The sequence below is a fragment of the Rhinopithecus bieti genome, unplaced genomic scaffold (genome assembly GCF_001698545.2).
Source record: "Rhinopithecus bieti isolate Rb0 unplaced genomic scaffold, ASM169854v2 scaffold_39900, whole genome shotgun sequence".
Taxonomy (NCBI): Eukaryota; Metazoa; Chordata; class Mammalia; order Primates; family Cercopithecidae; genus Rhinopithecus; species Rhinopithecus bieti.
Genome location: NW_016816297.1, coordinates 158,144 through 166,273, shown reverse-complemented (window position 1 = coordinate 166,273; position 8,130 = coordinate 158,144). Strand labels below are relative to the sequence as shown.

The window sequence follows — 8,130 nt, the reverse complement described above, 5'->3', positions numbered from 1 at the left end:
TGCTGGAAGAAGTTGGTCCTTCAGAATGCTTCTAGAAGGAGGCTTAATTAGGCTCATATAGCTGATGCTTTTTAGGCTGCATTAAGGGAGCTCTTTCAGCTCTCACTGATCCCTGTCACATGGGGAAAAAGTAGAATTGAGAGAAAATGTAATTCCTGGAAACCTGAGTTGTTGTTCAGTGTTAGAAATGGAACTGTCGAGTATAAGACTTTGGTTTAAATATATCATGATAAAGATACTTCAGTGACTAAATGGAAATTTTTTTTATGTTTTTTGTTTTTTGCATGTGTGTGCCATCTGTGATGGCAGACAGCACATTTGTTAGAATCTGGGAAGACTTAAGTATTTTTTCAATACTTATATATTTATTTATTCTCATCCAGGTACTGGAAGTTTTTCTGTTTGAAACTATTTCTTATCCACAGAGTAAACTTCACAGGAGGAAAACCAGTGTTCTGTTCCCCTTCTCATAAGTACTAGGCCACAAACATATTTACTTTTAAGTAGCCTGTGTCAATTAGCTTTTTGGGGGAGGGTGGTTAGCTGGTGGCTAGATGATCTGGGATAGCCTTACTCACACATCTGTTGGTTGGCAGGCTGGTTGGTCTGGGAGGCCCTAAGCTGGGATGGTTCATCTCCACTCTATGTGGTCTGCCCTCCAACTGGCTAGTCTGGACTTACCAACATGGTGGTCTTGAAGTCACAGAGTAGCAACTGAGAGCAAGCACCAGTGCACAAGCACTTTTCAAATGTTTGCTGTGTCACATTTGCTATTGTCCCATAAGCTAAAGCATGGAAGTGCTTCTGTGGCCAAGCCCAGAGTCATTGTGGGAGGTGACCATTCAAAGGTGTGGATACAGGGAGATGTGAAAAAATTGGGGGCCATTACTGCAATAATTCATAATAATTAGCAGTGAATGTAAGCTCTTAACCTTTTATAAATCTTATTAAACACCCATTTCTGAATGTAGTGTATTCTAGAGACTAAATAATGTGATTGTGCTATTGGTGACACCTCTTCCACTGAGTGTGGAATGGAGGGATGGTTTTTCTAGGAAAAAGCCGACGGGAGACAGTGTGGTTTTGGACATAGATATTCTTGTGAGTGGCTTAACTGCTTTCTGATCTTGCATGGCTATTATTCAAAGGAGTCCCTAGATTTTCTTAACCTTCCATTCAAGCATTATCACGAAAACCCTAATGTATTAGACTCTACTAGGTTTTGTGGTCAAGCAAAAAGACTGTTACTTGGGAACCACGACCACTTAAGAGATGAAAGAAACATTTGCAGTCTTTCCTTGGAACCTTTATGTGATTTATAATTTGTACCTAAGAGAGGAAATCCTTATTTGAGCATTGGTAATAAGAACAAGGGATTCTCTGTAGATGTGTTTTAATTGGGCAAGATTTAAAAATCTTCCTGTGGTTGCAGTGAAAAATCTAGCATTGCACTATGAAGTGAGTGGCCAGGAATTACCAATTTGGGGCATCAGCCTCTGACCTTTGCTTGTGAAGATCTCAGAAGTAACACTTTTCACATGACTGAAATAGGCTTTACAACAGCTTGTAGCCTGAAATATATTATATGAAAATGCAACTGGACCCTAGGAAATATGTGTGGGAAACTATACAAGGCTCATTTTGTGTGTCTTAAGAGATGTACAGTCCTCCAGAAAATAGCCTGGTGATAGAATCTTAGCTTTTCTTCTTTCCTCCTAGGATAAAAGTTAAAAATCTCTGACATTTTAAAAGTCAGTGACTTGAAAGAGCAGTCAAAATTTATAAACACACACATCATTAGATCCCACAAACACTTCCAGGAATTTATTCAACAAATATTTACATATTAATTGGAGTATTGCTTGTAGTAGCAAAAGATTGGTAATATCCTAAGGGTCAATCAAGAATATTGAAGACACTGATAGTTTTGGAGCATGCATGACCAAGCAGGTAGAGGGTGAGAGGGAGACGTTTCAGTACATAAATTTTTATATGTGTGTTTTGAATTTTAAGCAATGTGAATATATTTTCTTATTTTAAAAGTTAAATACATTTTTTTAAAGAGATGATATATAGTGATGTGAACTTCCATAGACTTCTATCCAAGTTGACCTGATCAGAGCTATTCCTGTTCAAAAAAAATCTAGTCAGTTTTTCCCCCTAGAAATGCCTCACAATAGCGTACTTCTGAATTTTAAACTGTAATTCTGCCTTTTCCAGAATGTCACATGAGTGGAATCATACAATATATAGCCATTTTTTATTCTTGCTTTTAGTGGATTCATCCATATTATGTGAATGAATAGCCTGTTCCTTTTCATTACTGAATGCTATTCCATTGTATGGATGTACCACAGTTTGTTCATTCACCTGTTGAAGGACGACTTGGTTGTTACCAGTTTCTTGGTGGTTATGAATAGAGCTGTGGTAAACATTAGTGTACAGATAGATCTCTGTGTGGATATAAGTTTGCGGTTTATTGGGGTAAATCCGTAGGAATGGGATTAGTGGATTTTTCTTTGACAGAAGTTACCAAACTATGTTCCAAAGTGGTTCTACCGTTTTATATTCTCTCCTGCCATGAATGTGAAGTATGTATTGAGGTTCATATTCCACATATGGATGTCTAGTTGTCCCAGCACCACTTGTTGAAAAGACTATCCTTTCTCCATTAAATTGCCTTTGCATATGTGTCAAAAATCAGTTGGCTATGCTTCTGTGGATCTGTTTCTGGGCTCTCTGTTGCATCGATCAATGTAGCTATCATTTCTCCATTAACACACAGTCTTGATTATTATAGCTTTATAATAAGCCTAGAAATCAGGTAATATGAGTACTCTGGCTTTTTACAATTTTTCTCTCAGGGTGTGCTTAAGTTAATTTAAAAAAAAATTTTTTTTTTTATAGAAACAGGGTCTCACTGTATTGGCCAGGCTGGTCTCAAACTCCTGGTCTTAAGCAGTCCTCCCACCTTGGCCTCCCAAAGTGCTGAGATTACAGGCATGAGCCACTACCTCCGGCCTTTTTTGCTTTTTAAGAGACAGGGTCTTGCTCTGTTACCTAGGCTAGAGTGCAGTGGCCCCATCATAGCTCACTGCAGCCTTGAACTCCTGGGCTGAAGTGATCCTCTTGTCTCAGCCTCTTGAGTAGATGGGGCTATGGGCACATGCCACTATGCCCAGCTATTTTAAAATATTTTTTGTGCAGAGATAAGGTCTTGCTATGTTTCCCGGGCTGGTCTTGAACTCCTGCCTCAAGTGATCCTCTTGCTTTGGCCTCCCAAAGTGTTGTAATTATAGGTGCGAGCCGCCACACCTGGCCTGGCTTTCTTCTTCTTTTTCAGAATTGTAGTGGTGAGAGAGGACATACTTGTTCCAATCTTGGAAAGCATTCCATCTCTCACCATCAAGTATGATGTTGTAGGATTTTTTTTTAAATATACTGTGTTGTGCAGAAAAGAGTTAACATAACAGGCCTGAGGCTGCTATCTTTAGAAGGCCAATATGCACGATTGGCCCTTAGCTGGTGTTTGGGGAAATTGGCTTTTCAAATGTTTAATAAGATTATATTCTACCTTCATTTATTCCTTTTCCAATACTCTTAATTTCTTTACGGTAATCCAGGTTTCCTACCTCGATCACAGTCTTTCTGCCTAAAGAATTCCCTCTAACCTATCTTTTGAGGGCAGATCTGCTGGCAGTAAATTCTCTGTTTTTGGTTGTTTGAGAAAGTTTTCATTTTCCTTCACTTTTGAAAGGACACTTTCGTGGGTTGACAGGTTTTTTTCCTCTTTCAACATAGTACTCCACCATTGCCTGGCTTACATAGTTTCTGAGGAGAAGGCTGCTGTAATTTTTTTTTTTTTAATACCTTAAGTTCTGGGATACATGCACAGAACGTGCAAGTCTGCCACGTAGGTATACACGTGCCATGGTGGCCCGCTGCACCCATCAACCCATCACCCAGTTCAGGCACCTCTTTCAATTCTATCCCTCCCCCAGTCCCACAGCCCCCCCGACAGATCCCAGTGTTTGATGCTCCCCTCCCTGTGTCCATATGTTCCCATTGTTCAACTCTCCCACCCATGAGTGAGAACATGTGGTGTTTGGCTCTCTGTTCCCACGTTAGTTTGAGGCTGCTGTAATTCTTATCCTTGTTCCTCCATAGTTAATGTGTCATTTTTTCCTCTGACTACTTTGAAGGTTTTCTTTTTGTCTTTGGTTTTCAGCAGCTTGAATATGATATGCCTAACTGTGGCTTTTAAACTTTTTTCATTTTTATCCTGCTTTGTGTTCTCTGAACTTTATTATATCTATGGTTTGTTGTCTGTCACTAATTTTGGAAAGTTCTCAGCCATTGTTTCTTCAAATAATTCTTCTATCCTGTTCTTTTTTTTTTTTTTCTCTTTCTGGGATTCCAATTACAAGTGTATTATATTGTTTGTTATTACCCCACAGTTCTTGAATGCTCTTCAATATTTTCATTAATTTGTCTCTTTTTAATTTTTATTGACTGATCAATAAGCTTTGTCTTCAAACTCACTGATTCTTTCCTTGGCTGTGTCAAGTCTACTGTTGAGCCCATTGTTTTCTTTGCTGTTTTTTTTTTTTTTTTTTTAATTTCTAGCATTTCCCTTTGATTCATTCTTACAGTTTCTATCTCTTTGCTGAAATTATTTGTCTGGTCTTGCATATTGTCTATTTTTTATGTTAGAGTCTTTAAGATATTAATCATAGTTCTTTTAAGTTTTGTTTCTGATAATCTCAACATCTGCATTTACTGAGTCTGGATTTAATAATTCATTTGTCGGCCGGGCGCGGTGGCTCAAGCCTGTAATCCCAGCACTTTGGGAGGCCGAGACGGGTGGATCACGAGGTCAGGAGATCGAGACCATACTGGCTAACACGGTGAAACCCCGTCTCTACTAAAAAAAAATACAAAAAATTAGCCGAGCGAGGTGGCGGGCGCCTGTAGTCCCAGCTACTCGGGAGGCTGAGGCAGGAGAATGGCGTAAACCCGGGAGGCGGAGCTTGCAGTGAGCTGAGATCTGGCCACAGCACTCCAGCCTGGGCGGCAGAGCAAGACTCCGTCTCAAAAATAATAATAATAATAATAATTCGTTTGTCACTTGGAGTGTTTTCTTGCCTTTTGTTACGCCTCCTAAATATGCCAAAAGCTGAACATGGGCAGGAGATGCTTAGGTTAATACTTGATATGTTTGGAGAACATATTTATGGGGATTTGTGTTAATCTGGTCAGGAGTTGGCCTGTGTTTTTTTGTTTTTGTGTTTTTGCTTTTGAGACAGAGTCTCGCTCTGTCACCCAGGCTGGAGTGCAGTGGCATGATCATACCTCACTGCAGCCTCGACCTCCTGGGCTCGAGCGATCCTCCCATCTCAGGCTCCCAAGTAGTTGGGACTATAGGTGTGCTCCACCATGTCCAGCTAATTTTTAAGATCTTTTGTAGAGACGGGGTTTCACCATGTTCTCCAGACTAGGTCTGGAACTCCTGGGTTCAAGTGCCTTGACCTCTCAAAGTGCTGGGATTACAAGTGTGAGCCACCGCGCCCAGCAAGAGTTGATCTATTTGATATCAGGTTGGTTTTGTTTTGCTATGGGTACCAGAGATTTCTTTTCTTTTCTTTTCTTTCTCTCTCTCTCTTTTTTCTTTTTTTTTTTTTTTTGTTTGTTTGTTTGTTTTTTGAGACAGGGTCTTGCTCTGTCACCCAAGCTGGAGTACAGTGACACGATCATGGCTCACTGCAGCCTCAACCTCTCAACCTTCTGGGCTCAAGCAGTCCTCCAGCCTCAGCCTCCTGAGTAGCTGGGACCACAGTGCGTGCTACCATGTCCAGCTAATTTTTAAGTTTTTTTGTTTTTTTTGGTAGGGATGAAGTTTCCCTATGTTGCCCAGTGTGGTCTTGAATTTCTAGTTTCAAGCGATCCTCCTGCCTTGGCCTCCCAAAGTGCTGAGATTACAGGCGTGAGCCACTGTGCTCCACCAGGCACCAGAGATTTCTGATTTCTCTAGTGATACATTCATTTTGACTCTTGCTTTGCTTTGGGTTTTTACTCTGTGCTGCTTCCCAAGAGCTATCTTTAACAGCTCTCCCAGTTGTATTCTATTGTTCTTAACCATGGAGCTGGCTTGCCAGGTTGTAGTTAGTAGGGGAGGAGGGAGTTCTCTGATGATCTGATTAAACCTTACTGAGACAGGTACTAGAGCCTGGGTCTTGAGTGTGTCCTTGGCAAGATTTCCTTTTCCTCCTCCTGGACTGGAGCTTCTTTTCTTTTCCCATGTTCCCTTTACCCTAGCTGCAGTGGGTATCCACCAGTGTTCTCCAACCATGGGTTTCATGTCCTTCCCCCTGAAGACTAAGCCTTTTTGTTCTGTATTGGGGATAAAGGGATCTGGGTAGGTTTCGCAGTGGGTGCTGTTTTCCTCAGCCAGCCAGCCATCACCATAGTGGGCGCTTTTCTGAGATTTTCCCTGATCTTCCCTGTGAGAGCCTGGTGGAATTCCTGTAGGAAAAACTTGTAAGAGTGTAGCAACCTCTTACAAGCTTCACACTCTCATGCCAGCTCATACTCTGGTCTCCAGTAATTTGTCAGAACTTCTAGTTTGGTCTTCCTACAAGTTTATATGCTCGGATCCTGTGTCTCCCTGCGGGTATGTGTCTTTCCATATATTGAAATTGTGGGATAGTGGTTTGTCCTAGGACCTCAGTTCTGTCATATGTCAAAGAAAAGTAATTGCTTTTCAGTTTGTCTAGCATTTTTCTTGTTGTGAGAATGGAGATGATAGCATCCTAGTGCTTTATATCCAAGCTGAAACCTGAAAGTTTTAATCTATATAAATGTCGAATGCAGTGCATGGTACATAGAAACTCAGTACAGGTTAATTTTCCTTTATTTTTATTTTTCTTACTCTCTTGAATTTTATGGTTTTATGGCTAGGGAGCCAGGAATAATTGATTCTAGTTTGCTTTCTCCCTGTTTTAGGCTTAAAAAGCCTCTATCCCACTTAAACATTATAAGTTTGTCTTGCTCCCTTCCAAATTCAATGTATGCCTGTAGTTTTTTAATATGTCATTAGCACTCAGTAATTTGCATCACTCAAAATTAGAGCATGACTTTTTCTATTTAGATTATAGATTTTGTTAGTGACCATGTTTTGTCATTTTGTTCTCCACATTGCCAGGTGCCGTTCGCTTCTGCAGACATTTGTTGAGTGCCCACTGTGCTATGAGTGAGGCGCTAGGTATTGAGTAGAATACAAACCTGACTTGGTAAGTGGAATAACCAAGGGGTCCCCAAGGGCAGTGGAAACTCCATGGAGGGAAGGATATTGGAACTTGTACAATATCTCCATTTCAATCTAGAAGGGTTTAATTCTTTTAAGAACTCTATTTTATACTAATGATACATGAATGCATCCTAGCAAAATTGAAAATTGTAGAAAGAGCCACGGTTGTCCTTGACATCCTCATCCTATCACATTCTCCTTCCCAGGGTTAATTTTGATTACTATTTCTGTTTTACTATACAAATTGCTATGTGAAATATCATGCCATCTAATAACTTAGTAAAATACTTTTATTTTTAAGGGAATAAGCTCTCAAATTGATTTAACTTTTGAGGAATGCTTATTTAAAGAGATGACTATTATCATTCAGTGGGGATGTGTGGCATGATAATGGTTCTTTGTTTCACTTTATAGTATAGCTATTTTAATTTTTAAATCCTATTGTTAGTGGTCAGTGGAAATGTTGTAGTAAATGGGAAACACAGAAATTAGTAGTAACTGAAAAGGTGACCTATTGGCCGGGCGCGGTGGCTCATGCCTGTAATCCCAGCACTTTGGGAGGCCGAGGCAGGTGGATCGCGAGGTCAGGAGATAGAGACCATCCTGGCTAACACGGTGAAACCCCATCTCTACTAAAAAAACAAAAATAATTAGCCGGGTGTGGTGGCGGGTGCCTGTAGTCCCAGCTACTTGGGAGGCTGAGGCAGGAGAATGGCGTGAACCCGGGAGGCAGAGCTTGCAGTGAGCCAAGATAGTTCCACTGCGCTCCAGCCTGGGCGACAGAGCAAGACTCTGTCTCCAAAAAACAAAAGAAAAGATCTATT

The 8,130-nt window shown here is 40.6% G+C and overlaps 1 protein-coding gene across 1 annotated transcript in view; it reads left to right on the top strand.

Annotated features, from left to right (window-relative positions):
- Nucleotides 1-8,130, top strand: part of JADE3 (jade family PHD finger 3) — a 159,788-nt gene that overhangs the window by 5,808 nt on the left and 145,850 nt on the right. The window contains exon 2 of the mRNA XM_017854805.1: nt 7,202-7,289. The gene's annotated coding sequence lies outside the window, so the exon portion shown is untranslated. The remainder of the gene's footprint in view (nt 1-7,201; nt 7,290-8,130) is intronic.